Source organism: Ursus arctos, unplaced genomic scaffold (assembly GCF_023065955.2).
Source record: "Ursus arctos isolate Adak ecotype North America unplaced genomic scaffold, UrsArc2.0 scaffold_13, whole genome shotgun sequence".
Lineage (NCBI taxonomy): Eukaryota > Metazoa > Chordata > Mammalia > Carnivora > Ursidae > Ursus > Ursus arctos.
This window is the reverse complement of record NW_026622797.1, coordinates 31,738,172-31,751,292: the sequence shown is the minus strand read 5'-3', so window position 1 is coordinate 31,751,292 and position 13,121 is coordinate 31,738,172. Positions and strand designations below refer to the sequence as shown.

General features: G+C 39.1%; 1 protein-coding gene across 35 annotated transcripts in view; it reads right to left on the bottom strand.

Annotated features, from left to right (window-relative positions):
• EPB41L2 (erythrocyte membrane protein band 4.1 like 2) overlaps positions 1-13,121 on the bottom strand; it is a 205,905-nt gene that overhangs the window by 127,577 nt on the left and 65,207 nt on the right. The window contains exon 1 of one of the 35 annotated variants that reach the window (XM_048226050.2): positions 5,778-6,176. The exons of 27 other annotated variants lie outside the window; for them this stretch is intronic. The gene's annotated coding sequence lies outside the window, so the exon portion shown is untranslated. Of the gene's footprint in view, positions 1-14; positions 266-5,777; positions 6,177-13,121 lie in introns of those variants that run through there. 7 more of the 35 variants (XM_048226043.2, XM_057311044.1, XM_044386322.3 and 4 more) reach the window with 7 other exon arrangements.

Genomic DNA, 13,121 nt, shown 5'->3' with positions numbered 1-13,121 from the left:
CTTAAAATACATACGCAGCTTTTTGAAAAGTACATCGAGCCCGTTGTCTGCTGTTCTCTGTCATTAGAAGACTGTGGAAAGCTGATGGAAATCCAGCTTCCAAAAGCTTAATGAGCAAGACTGGCCCCACCCAGGCTGGACCCTGCTGGCGAAGGGCATGCTCAGTAGAAAAGCCCAGCTTGGTTCCAAGTTACTTCATTCCTCAGCTAGAAAATCCACACGGGTCAAAGAAAAAGTCATCTTCCTGCTGCCTGTTCTACCCACTAAATGAACACTTTACAAAAAGAATGGTTTTAATAATGACTGATTTTATGATTATAGTTTTTATAATTCTACTATTGCTGAAAATTTTTTCCTCTGTTTTTGTATCATTTTGGCTTTGCCTTGGGTTTGCACCCCTCAACTTTTTCTTTTTTCCCCCAACTTTGTTTTAATTTCTGTCATTTTAATCCACCCTACAAATAGACACCAAAAATACATATGCATACAACATATAATCTAATCTTTCTCTATAAACTATCATTTTCAGATATAGAAAAACTTCGTAGACAAACAGGTATTTCATTTTTCTGTCTTGAAAACTGGACTATTTCGATTCATTTGTAAAACAATTTGCTTATTCACCTGTATTTAAAAACAGAGGCTCGTTTGAATTTAGATTTATAGGTACCATCATACAGTTACAGAGCTGATAAATCCCTGCTTTGTTATTGTCAATCCTAAATGAGAAATGATGGATACAAAAGGTAATCCTGCATCCATAGGTCACATGAATACAAATACATAATGGAAAGCAAAATACATTTAAAATCACTAAAAGAAAATGCATTAATTTTAAGACTCAGGTCAGAGAGATCTGAGAAATGACTAAATCTTCCTTAATTCTACACCACCAATCCTCTGCCTTTTACATTTCCACAATCTAAATTCGGGTGTATATGTGTGTTCTGATGTAGGTATTTACATTAGTAAATCAGAACCAAGATAGACTCTGCATCCAAGCATGCATTTTTACAACCCCACCCTGCTACCATATTGCTCTCCAACAAGCAGTTCTTGGGTCAAGTAGTATTACATGCTCACTTCACCTACAGTCTTGAAGAAAAGTTTTTCTAAATTACAAAAACAAAACAAAACCAAAAAACCAAAAAAAAAAAAAAAAAAAAAAAAAAAAAACCCCACTTTAGATATTTAAATAAACAAGATGTCACCTGTATCCACAGGTAGAAAAAGGTAAGCTGTGCTTCATGGTAACTTAGTGAAAATATGTTCCAGTAGCAGCTCTGAAGAGATTGATCTCTGTCAAGATACACAAATACAGGCGGGGGAAAAAAAAAAAAAAAGGCCATTCTATAAATGATATAATGGAAGTAAACTTTAGTATCCAAAAGGGAGATTTGGTGAGTTTTGGGGCTTTTTATTTGTTTGTTTTGGTTGAGCTTTTAAGTAGAACCATTCTTATTCAATTCAAAGCATCATCGTTTATTTCGATTATAATCTTCCTTTAATATTAAATGTGTTTATTAAATACTGCTGTGCAATGGCAGATTTTCTTCAATATACTTGAAAAAATATTGCCTCCAAACCTTTTTCAGAAATGTATTATCCTGTGGAATCCCTACATCTCTGAACTCCTGACACGTAGCACTGCATCTGGTGATGTTGACAATAGATCTCTATAATCCATCTCAGGAATCTCAAATCACCCCTGGACCCCCTATACTCTTAACTCTCCTACTGCTATAGACTGAACTGTGTCCCCCCAAAATTCATATGTTGAAGCACTAACTCCCAATGTGACGATATTTGGAGATGGGACCTTTGGGAGATAATTTGATTTAGAGGAGGTCACAAGGGTGGGGCCACCATGATGGAATTAGTGCCCTTACAAGAGCCACACCAGAGAGTTTGCTCGTTCTCTCGTTCTCTCCTGTTCTCCCTTGCTTCACTATGTGGCAGCCATCGACACGCCAAGAAGGGAGCCCTCACCAGAAACAGACCACACTGGCACCTTGATCTTGGACTTCCAGCCTCCGGAAATGCGAGGAAATGTGTCTAAGTCAGTCAGTGGTACTGTCTCATGGCAGCCCGAGCTGATTGAGGCACCTACTTTCTTCATGATGGAGCTCAGTGCTGCTGCTCAAGCTCATCTGCTGTCTTCAACATAAAAGACCCTGCTCCTGAGACGTCTGAATTGCATTGTTTAAACAAAGATAAGAGAAGACAGGAAAGTCAGTTTTATGGCACTATAATTTGGAAACAGAACAAACCATTCATATGGTAGATAAAAAGAGAACCCAGAAAATATACATGAGTTTCCAAATTCACACACCCAGTAAGTGGTAGAGTCAGAATTTACACCAATTAGATCTGTCTTCAAAGCCAAGGCTGGTGGCCCTGGCAGCACAGCGGAAGTACAGCCGTCTTCCAAAGCCAGTGGACTTTCCCCCCAACGCTGCATTACTGCTATTTTGACACCTTTGTTTTCCATATGAGTGAACTGAACCCAAAGAAGTGAAATAACTCCTGCAAGTTACTCAGTGGGTTACTGGCAGAGAAGTACACAGACCAAGTCCAGGCTCATTTAAAATATTAATTCCCAGTAAGATTTTAAACACATTAAAGTACACAAAATATATAAGTTGAACATCCACAAATGTCTTCTCATAAAAAACTGTTAATACAAATTTGTATCTATTAAATCTGTCTTGGGAAGATCCTAAATAGTTATGTTCTGACACGGTCTCATTATTCCATTAAAAGGGGTAATTAGGGGCACCTGGCTGTCTCGGTCAGGGGAACATATAGCTCTTGGGAGTAGAGATTACTTAAATAAAACCTTAAAAAGGCATGGGGGGAGTGGGGAATTAGAAGTTTATCCTCAGAATACTTTTTGTTCTTTTAGAATGCTATTTTTTAAGTATTCAAGGGAGTTGGTTGGGGTTAGAGTATGAGACATTTTTCCTATATTTGTGTATGTGGGTTTGTATATAAATAGAATTTTATGTTAAATCTAGTATCATAATTTCTTGACTTTTTAAAAACTGCCCTACCTTCTACATTATGAAAACAAAAAATGTAATTGACTGGAATATAGAGGACCCAATAATCTAACAGGGCACTCATAGCTCCCAAACCATAAGAGACACAAACTCTGTGCAGAAAATAAAGTTACCAGTGTTGCAGGAAGACAATGAAGACCATTCCTTTCAATCCTCCCACCTTTGTTCATCCAGCTTCTGCCTAAGAAGCAAAGATGATCTCTCATACCAGGAAAAAAAAAAAAAAAAGCAAATATTTTTCTGGCATAATTCTAAAATAACCTAAAAAGTACTCCCCAAAACTCACTATTTTTGATTCTACTGATTTTAACAGAGAATCCATTCTTCCTACCTACCAATCAGCATGCAAGAGCATCCTTCCCGAACAAACATGGACAAGTTTTATCACTCTTTCAATTTAAATGAGCTTCAACTGGTCTATAAAATGTTCTAACAGCCCACATTTCATCACTGTTATCTGATATCTGATGTCAGCAAAAAGAAAAAAAAAACAAAACCCACTGCACTAGTAAGTTCTCCCTTGACCACATACCACCACAGTTGAGCTTCCCTCAGGTTCTAAATCCAGAATAACTTCCACAACTGTGTGTGAGTCATTTGTGAAGTCTCATCCCTACCACATTTTTAAAAATGTAATGTTAAGAAGTATTATAGATTTATGAGACTTTGGGGAAAAATATGCTCTATGGCTGCAGATTTCTATTATTTTTTTTAACAAAGGGCTTGTAGATAAAAAGAATAGGAACAGGTACAGAGGAAGACAAAGCATAAAGAGGTGGTGGTTGGGAATCCATAACCAAAAAGTTAATGTTTTGAAACCATCTAAAAAGCATTAAGATAAAAGGATTTGTTAAGAGCTTTAACTCTAAAGTCAAAAGCATCACTATTAGAATTATACTTTCAGGCAAGTACAGTAACCCAGAATTTACTTTATAATTATGTCTAAGAAACATTTGCTAGTTCCTTCTTTGCACCAGATACTAAAGCCTTAGGATTCAAAAAGTTCTTCCCCATTCCAGCCCTCAGAGAATTCACCAGTCTGGCAGGAAAGGCAGATACACAAATAATTACACGACGTTGATAAGGGCTACAGCAGAGGGACAGGAAGGGCAGAGCAAAGTGGACAACTCCCTTGAGGAGGCCAAGGAAGGCCTTATGACTTACAGTGTTCAGGCTCATTTGTATCATTTTAAATGAACAAATACTACCACTAATAATGAGGCAACGATACCCACTTTGCCTTAGATGTTAAAGAAAATAAAAGCACCCATCACAAAGCCCATTACATAAAAAGCAGAAACAAAGACCTTGCTAGCACCTGTGAAACACCCTACATATGGCCAAGCAAAATGGGGTTTTTATAGAATAAAGAATTTAGAGCCAAAAGTCATCTTGGCATCCATGTACCTCTAGCCCTTGCCTTTCACAGACAAGGAAGCTGAAGCCCTGAAATTAGACGACTTGTCCAGGTTATGCAGTAAGTTCGCAGCAGAGCCCAGACTGGAGGTCACATTCTGACTAATAATCTCACTGTCTTTCCCTGTAGCAGGTTATCCAGGCTGGATGAGAAGGAAAGAGCACAGACACTAGTATGGAGAAAGCAGGGCACTGAGGCCCCTTACGGCTCTCCAATGGCCAGAAGGAATGAAGAGCCCCGAGACGGGGTATCTGGTAGACCTCAATGCTCCCCAGCTCTGCCCCCACTCTCTGCAATCAAGAAAAACCCTACACCCTCCCATTCCCCAAAAAAGTAGGTTTCAAAAAAATAAAGAGGTCAGTGCCAAGAAATTATGTACTCTTCCCAATCTGAAAGAACACTAAATTCATATTCAAAGAGTCTGATGTATGTTGCCATGGCATCTTGTCACTTAGCTGGCAACTCAACCAGTAAAATGAAGATCCCAGCAGACCACCTGCCTATAGAATGGGATTGCTGTCAGGATCACGGGAGAATGACCACAACAGATCCTGGTAAAGTGCAAAATGCTAAACAAATGAAAGTAACTATTAAACACAGAATGCCAAGGGTCAAAAAATTCATCTAGGCTTTCTCCTAAAAAAGGCTGAATGTATCATTACATTAATTTTTAAAAATCAAACATGAACATATGGTAATCTCTCACCAATTTCATTTACCTATTTTTTTTCCCTTTCAATTTGTGGCAGGAAAAGTGTTTCCTTAACCCACCCTCTGTAACTTCCCTTCTTTCCTTTCCTTTAAAATGGCACCCCGATTTCCAAGAGACCTCCCTAGAACAATATAAATAGCAAACAGGTCAATGCAAGCCTCCTGTCAAGAATCCTGTGGTGTACAGCTGGACACGGCTCCTACCAGCGCAAGCCAGGGAAACGTTACCATGCACGGAATAAACGGTGTGCGGCTACGGATCATGCCCTAGGGAGGTCCGACGCCAGAGCGAGCCTCTCCCCGCATGGCCTGCTTCAGTCCTCCTTCCGCCTGATGCAGGCCCGATGCATGACTTGGGTGCTTGTCTGGGCACCAGGATACTTCCAAAAACTTACAACTTAGTTAGCTCTGTCATTTGAAACTGGAGTTTCATTTTGTAGCTTCAACTTTACAACTTAACTCTCCCAGGCTGAATGATGAAAGAAAACCCCAAGCACAGGGGCTAATGTGCCTTCCGTCCACAGTCCACAGCCCCTGCCCACCCCCCCAACAATAAAGATTAGCCAGCACCAAGCCAGAGTACTCACCATTAATTACCTCTGCCTAGGAGATCTTGATTTCAGTTCTGTACTTTTGGGTTTTGCTAAGATCCATTCATTCGGTGAGGATAGCTCTTTGTTTATGGATAGCTGTTGAGGGTACAAAGCTGGGTAAAACGGCTGCAGCAGTGCAAGAGAAGGCTATTTAAATAAAGAACTAGAGTGCAAAGACAAGAGCTGGAACACAGGCATCAACGATTTGATAGTAACAGACTTGAAGAGGCAAGAAGGCTTCCCGCAGTGACATCTGAGCCGACCTTGAAGGATAAGAGGGAGCTTACTGGGCCGACTGGAAGCGGGTAGGAGCGCAGCCCTCCCCGTGGGAACAGCAAGTGAAGGGCACAGAATCAGGAAAGATAAAAGCACTGAGGAGAACGGTAAGTACCTCGTGTGCCTGGAACACAGGGCGGGAGCGGAGGAGAGGGACAAGGGAGGCAGCAGCCAAGTCATGAGTGATCGGTATGCTAAGCTCTGATGCTTTAACTCTATCCTGCAGGTGATGGAAAATATTAATTTTGCACTTCTGGAGGATTATTTTGGCAGTCATGGGAGAACAAGTGACACAGTGAAAGGAAACCGGTTAAGATGATGCTCTGGTGATCTAAACTAAGAGGCAACAAAGATGCAAATGAAGGGATGGGAGTCGATAAATATTTAGGAGGTAAAATGGACAGGATTTGATCACGAATCATATTGTGGGAGTTATGGAGAACAAATTTCCCAGGTTCCTGGCAGTCAAAGGTCAGACAGTGTGGTGCCAATAACATAGACCGGGATTTCCAGAAAGCGTAGGAAACAGGGATGAAAGAAGCCCAAGCTTCTACTTATGCGTTTGGACTGAAGGGACGGTGTACGGCCAGGTGGGAAATCAGGATGGTTGGAGAGGTGTGTCTGAACAACAGGGTTTGGGTTTCCATGCTAAGATGTGGAACTAGTTGGTCCATCAGTGTTATTGGAAGCTGTGGAAGTAGATGAAACCCCAGGCAGAAGAGAGTAAGAAAAATGGTCCTGATAAAGCCCCAGGCAGACAGAAAGGAAGCCATAAGGGAGGCCGGAAGGATCAGCTAAGTGAAAGACAACAAACCATGAACGTATCGCCAGAAGAGAAGAGTAGGGCTCTTTGGAGTGGACAACAGGGCCAAGGGCGCATTGTTTCAGGCACCAGTGAAGTTTTTAAATTGTTGTGAAAAGATTGCTGGTAACCTCAAGGAGCGAGTTCAGTGCACAGCGGTAGAAAAAGCCAACTGGCTAAGGAATACTGGAGAGGGGAGGGTAAGAGCTAAGGGTAGATCATCTCAAGTTTAGTGATGCAGAAACGGCTAGAGGGTAGGGAAGGAATAACTACAGGAAGTAGAAGGTTGCGAGGAGATGTTTTGGTAGTTCTGTTTGCTGCAGGCTTTCGGTGGGACAGACCAAGTAGGGAGAGGTGCAAGACACAAAGCAGGAAAAGGAAAATGGATGGCAGGTAGTTCAAAAGAGGTAGAAGAAAAAGGATCAAAACCACAAAAGAAGTGGCGCCCGGCTGGCTCAGTTGGTATAGCACATGATTCTCAATCTTGGGGTCAGGAGTTTGAGCCCCAGGCTAGGGGCAGAGGTCACTTTAAAAAGTGCACACGTGCGGGCACACACCCACAGAAGAGATCCATCTTGGAGAGCAAGAGGGACACCCCCACTTCAGAGACCACAGGGAAGGTAACTGGAAACACACGGGCCAAGAGAGGAAGTGGCTTGAGGAGGTTAGAGAGATAGGAATACATCTAAAGCCCTGTTCTCCCTCCCAAATAGCTCTGTTACCTTCTCTTTGGAGTTTTTTTGTTTTTTTTTTGTTGTTGTTGTTTTATAAGTAGACTCCATGCCCAGCGTGGAGCCCTATGTGGGGGCTTGAAACTCATGACCCTGAGATCAAGACCTGAGCTGAGTTCAAGAGTCAGATACTTAACCGAATGAGCCATCCATGATACCTCTGAAGAATTTAAAGAAAGAAAAGAAAAACTGAGGAGAAAGGGAAAATTTTGGAGAAAATATGGTCAATCCCCTAGAATATATTCAATGAGAATTCATGTTCTAGGATTCAAAACAGGTTAAACTGAACTATTTTCAACATGAAGTTATTGGTGTTTTAAAAACTTCTTTTGGGATTCCCTGAATAATCTTCTAACATATTAACTTGATCTGTAAATTAAAATCTAGTAAACTACCCATGAGAAACAATCAAATAAGTGCCATCTTCAACTCAGTTTAGCAGCAGAAAAGAAGTTAAATAACTCGCTGAAATCACAAGGTTTGGAGAGGGCTGTTTTACTTGGGGTGTGTGCCAAGGATTTGGCTAAATGTATTTTACAAGATACAAAAACTATAACTGTAATTCCTATTCTCACACTGTGAAGCCTGTGTCTCCATAAAATGCCAGTTTAAAAGACAAGACAATAAAGACCACCGTCACCACCAGAACCCCATAAGAATATGTGAAAGGTTATAAAACAAAACTCCTTTTATAGGGTTGAATCCTTTCCAGGGTGGGCCTTTAAGACGTTCTGACAGTGCACACAAATACTATCTCTGGAACAAAACCAAAAAGGCACAGCTGCAAGACATCTTCCACTGAAGTTGTAATGGACTCAATAGCAGTCCTTCCTTTGAGTAAGAGAGTCTATAAAAGCCAGAAGCAGGGCTATTTTCCTCTACCAACTGCTTCGTGGAACTACTTTCTCCTGATCCAAACCGTAGCTTTATTAAAAACCTAAAATGGACAGCATGGACAGTATAACTTCACAATAGATTTGTAAAAGAAAATAAAAATAAAACCTGAAAATAGCAACTACTCCATGGTTTTCATTAGGAAAAATCCCCAAGTGAACCAAAACTATCCTAAGAATACATGGAGATACATATTTTTTAAATTACAGTCCATCACCCTCACAAACAGGAAATTTGGATGGATTAGCCGGATTTTTCCCCCCAACCCTTTAAGAAGTTAGTGACCAAAAACATTAAGATGATGACTATCAGTATTCTCAATGCTGATGTATTTTGAACTTATGGTATCTGGATATTTACGACAGCTAAGAATGAAAAAGTCAAGGGCTTTTGGAAATTAGGAATAACCTACAACAATTCAGGTAAGCAAATCAATGGTGTATTTGTCATGCTTTCCCTGCTCTAGTTTTGACTGTTTCTATAGCAACACCAACAAATACTCTTATACAAATACTTCTGCAGCCAAGATAAAAACCAATAACCATTTCTCTACTTCATTTCTATTATGGTTTCCAACAAAAAATATCAGTCTTCCGGGGCATCTGGGGGTGGCTCAGTCTGTTAAGTGTCCAATTCCTGATCCCAGCTCAGGTCTTGATCTCAGGGTTGTGAGTTCAAGCCCCACGTAAGGCTCCACACTGGGAATGGAGCCTACTTAAAAAAAAAAAAAAAAAAAAAAAAACAAAGAGCCTTCCTAAATTTCATCGCAGAAATTTGAAAAACAAAGGCTTAAATATATCAGTTGCAGTTAACCACAACCGTAGGTCCTGCAGATAAGCTCAGTCTTCAGTCTTCACACGGGGAAGTTAATGACAAAGAAGGTATAATTCTGTTACTTCTTTGACAATAACTCATTTTGCACAACAAAAAGAGACAAAAGAGCAAAAGAAAATAATTACTAACAAATGCCTTACTTGGAAAATTATCTAAATTCTAGAGAAATAGAACACTGGAAACTTTGTGCCAAAATGTAAAGCAGAGAATTCAATATTCCGACGCCAGGAGATAAGCGAATTTCTCTGCACAAGTTTCAGACATGCTTTCAAAATCTTTTGTTTGTGCTATTGTTTTGAAGTAAACAAAATATTTTACTAATAGCAATAGGTCTGCCTATTGTGTGAGCACTCTGCAGGATGTTTACAAATGCCCTTATTTAAGCCTCAAACATCTCTGCACAGCAAGTGTTACCAAGTTCATTTTATATGGGAATAAAATTGAGGCTCAGAGAAAGGAAACAACTTCCCTTAATAAGAATGGGATACAAAAGAGTATAGCAAGTAACTGTCAGTCCTACAGTTAGCCAACCTGAATTTGAATTCTGACTTAACCCCCTCACTATGTAGGAGATAGATAGCTGAGATTTGAATCTCATTCTATTTTATTTGAAATACATCCTTGACATTACACCATGACGCTTAAGCAGCCTCCCAGTTATAGGTAACCAAACGCCAAATTCAGCCTTTCCCATAAAGTCTCAATTGCTTCTACTCTAACCCATACATTTTCTCAAAAATATCTTTTAGAGATACATAAGGAAAACTGCAAAAACATAACCGAAATTCTGGATCTTTCTATTTTCCAAACAAGTACATATACGTCAACAGGTACTTACCTGGCACAGAAGGTTAATAGCTAGATATACCACATCATACCTTCTTTAAAGGCTGGAGAGCCTTTTGGGAAGACCAGAGCAGTGGAAATAAAAAGCCACCCCTATAAACTTGTGAGTTAACTGTAAATGCATTAAAAAAAAAAAAAAAAGTATGTGTCCACAGGTAGTACAAACACATACATACACCAGATTTCCCAGAACAGTTCTGATTTCAAATATTCTATCCCACTGAATAGAATAGGTTTGGGACTAATGAGTAACTGCAGGCTAGAGCGGTAAAACAGAAGAAACTTGAACAAAATTTTGCAAAAAATGGTGGATTCTCATTGATAGGAAAGGAGGACAGCAAGACAAGTGGAAAAAGTCCTCAGGGTGAAGTAGCAAGATGCACAAGACATTCTGGCAGATCTGGGGGGAGCAGGAATGGTTAAGTAGACCAGTGGGTTCACCGTTATCACTGAATCAGTCACATACAAAGGTAAGCTAGAGGCGATGCTGCAGTAGGATATTTGGAAAGATTGTTCAGGGCTTTGAAGTCCAGAATAAGGACTCTAAGCTAAAGAAGACAGGTTAGCCCTCCTAAAGTTGGTTGGAGGTTTTGTTTTGTTTGATTTTAGTAACAGCTTTATTGAGCTACCACACAAGTCACCCACTTTTTAAGTGTACAGTCAGTGATTCTTAGTATAGCCAGTTGTGCAACCATCACCACAATCTCAGATCATTTTCATGAAAATGAAAATGTCAACACAAAAAGAAACCCCAAACTTCCTAACTCATTCTATAAGGCCTAATAAAAAAGCCATCCCACAAAAAAAAGGAAACTACAGGCCAATATCCCTAATGAATATAGAAGCAAAAGTCCTCCACAAAACACTGGTAAACCAAATTCAGCAAGATATTAAAAGGAACTTACACCAAGACTAAGTGGAAATTATTCCAGGAATACAAAGGTGATTCCACACACAAAATTCAATCAATAATCATGTTCATGAAAGGAAAATACAAGATTATCTCAAAAGACAGAAAAAGCATTTGACAAAAATCCAACATCCTTTCATGATAAAACATTCAACAATCTAGGAATAAAAGGGAACTTCCTCAATGTGATAAAGGGCATCTACAAAAATGCACCTCACACTTAATGGTAAAAGACTGATAGCTTTTCTCCCTAAGATCAGGAACAAGAAAGATGTCACCTCTCACCACCTCTATTCAACATTGTACTTAAAGCCAGTGCAATTAGGCAAGAAAAGTAAATAAAAAGCATCCAAATAGGATAAAGAAAAAGTAAATGATCTCAATTTGCAGATGGCATGATTGTTAGATTAAAAATCTTAAAAAAAAAAAAGATAGATCAATATACACATTCCGTTGTATTCCTACACATAAACAATCCAAAAAATAATCCTATTTAGCATCAAAAAGAATACAAAGGAGTAAATTTAACCAAGGAAGTACACTGAAGTATACTGAAAAATATAAAACATTGTTCCTAAAGAAATCAAAGACAACATAAATAAATCCATGTTCATTCATTCAAAGACTAAATAGTGTTAAGATGGCTATAATCCCCAAATTGATTGACAGATTCAATGTAATCCTTATTAAAATTCCAACTGCCCTTTTTTTTTTTTCAGAAATGGACAAGCTAATCCTAAAATTCATATGGAATTGCAAGTGACCCCAGATAACTGAACTAATCATGACACAGAAGAACAAAGTGGAAGGATTCACCCTTCCTGACTTCAAAATTTATTACAAAGCTAGAGTAATCAAAACATAGTGGTACCAGCCTAAGAACAGACATACAGATCAGAACAGACTTGAGAGTCCAGAAACAAGCCAATACATCTATAACCAATTGATTTCAACAAAGGTGCCACGTCCATGGGAAGGAACACTCTTTTCAACAAATGGTACTGGGACAACTGGCTATTTCCATACAAAAGAATGACTCGGAACTCCTACGTCACACCATATAAAACAACTCAAAATGGACTGAATACTTAAAATATATAGCTAAAACTATAAAATAATTTGAAGGAAAGGAGTATAAATCTTCATGACTTCAGATTTGTCAACACATTCTTAAACAGAACACCTAAAACACAAGCAACAAAAGAACAAATGAATTAGACTTCACCAAGATTAAGAACATTTGTGAGTCAAAGGACACTATCAAAACAAAAAAATAATCCACAGAATGGGAGAAAGTGCTTGTACCCCACACACCCAATAAGGGTACCCAGTATGCAGAATTTATAAAGCACTCTTACAATGCAACAAAATGAAAAACAATCCAATTTAAAAAGGGGCAAAGGACTTGAATTATATTTCTCCAAAAATGTAAAAATGGCCAATCATCACAGGAAAAGATGCTCAACATCGTTAGTCATTAGAAAATGGAAACAAGACCACAGAGATACCTCTTCAAATCCACTAAGAAGACTACTGGAAAACAAACAAACAAACAAACAAAACAAAACCACAGCCAAGTGCTGGCATGGATTTGGAGGAATCAGAACCCTCAGACGTGGCTGCTACGAGGAACTTAAAATAGAACAGCAGGTTCAGAAGGTGATGCGAGGAAAGGGGAATGGGGAGTAACTGCTTAGGGCATACGGGGTTTCTTCTGAGGAGACGAAATCATTCTGAGATGATAAGGACATTATAGAACATTTTGAATATAATAAAAACCACTGAACTGCGTATTTTAAAATGGTGCCCTTTAGGTTGAGTGAATTTTATTATATTAAAAAAAAAAAAAAAGACCTCAAACCCTTTAGCTATGATTCCCTAAAACCCTCAGCCCTAGACAACCACTAATCTACTTTCCGTCGCTATAAATTTCACTATTCTGGACATTTTACATAAAAGGAATCCTGCCATATAAGGCCTTTAGTGTCTGGTTTTTTACTTGGCTTAATATTTTCAAGGTTCATTCACGTTGTAGCACGTATCGG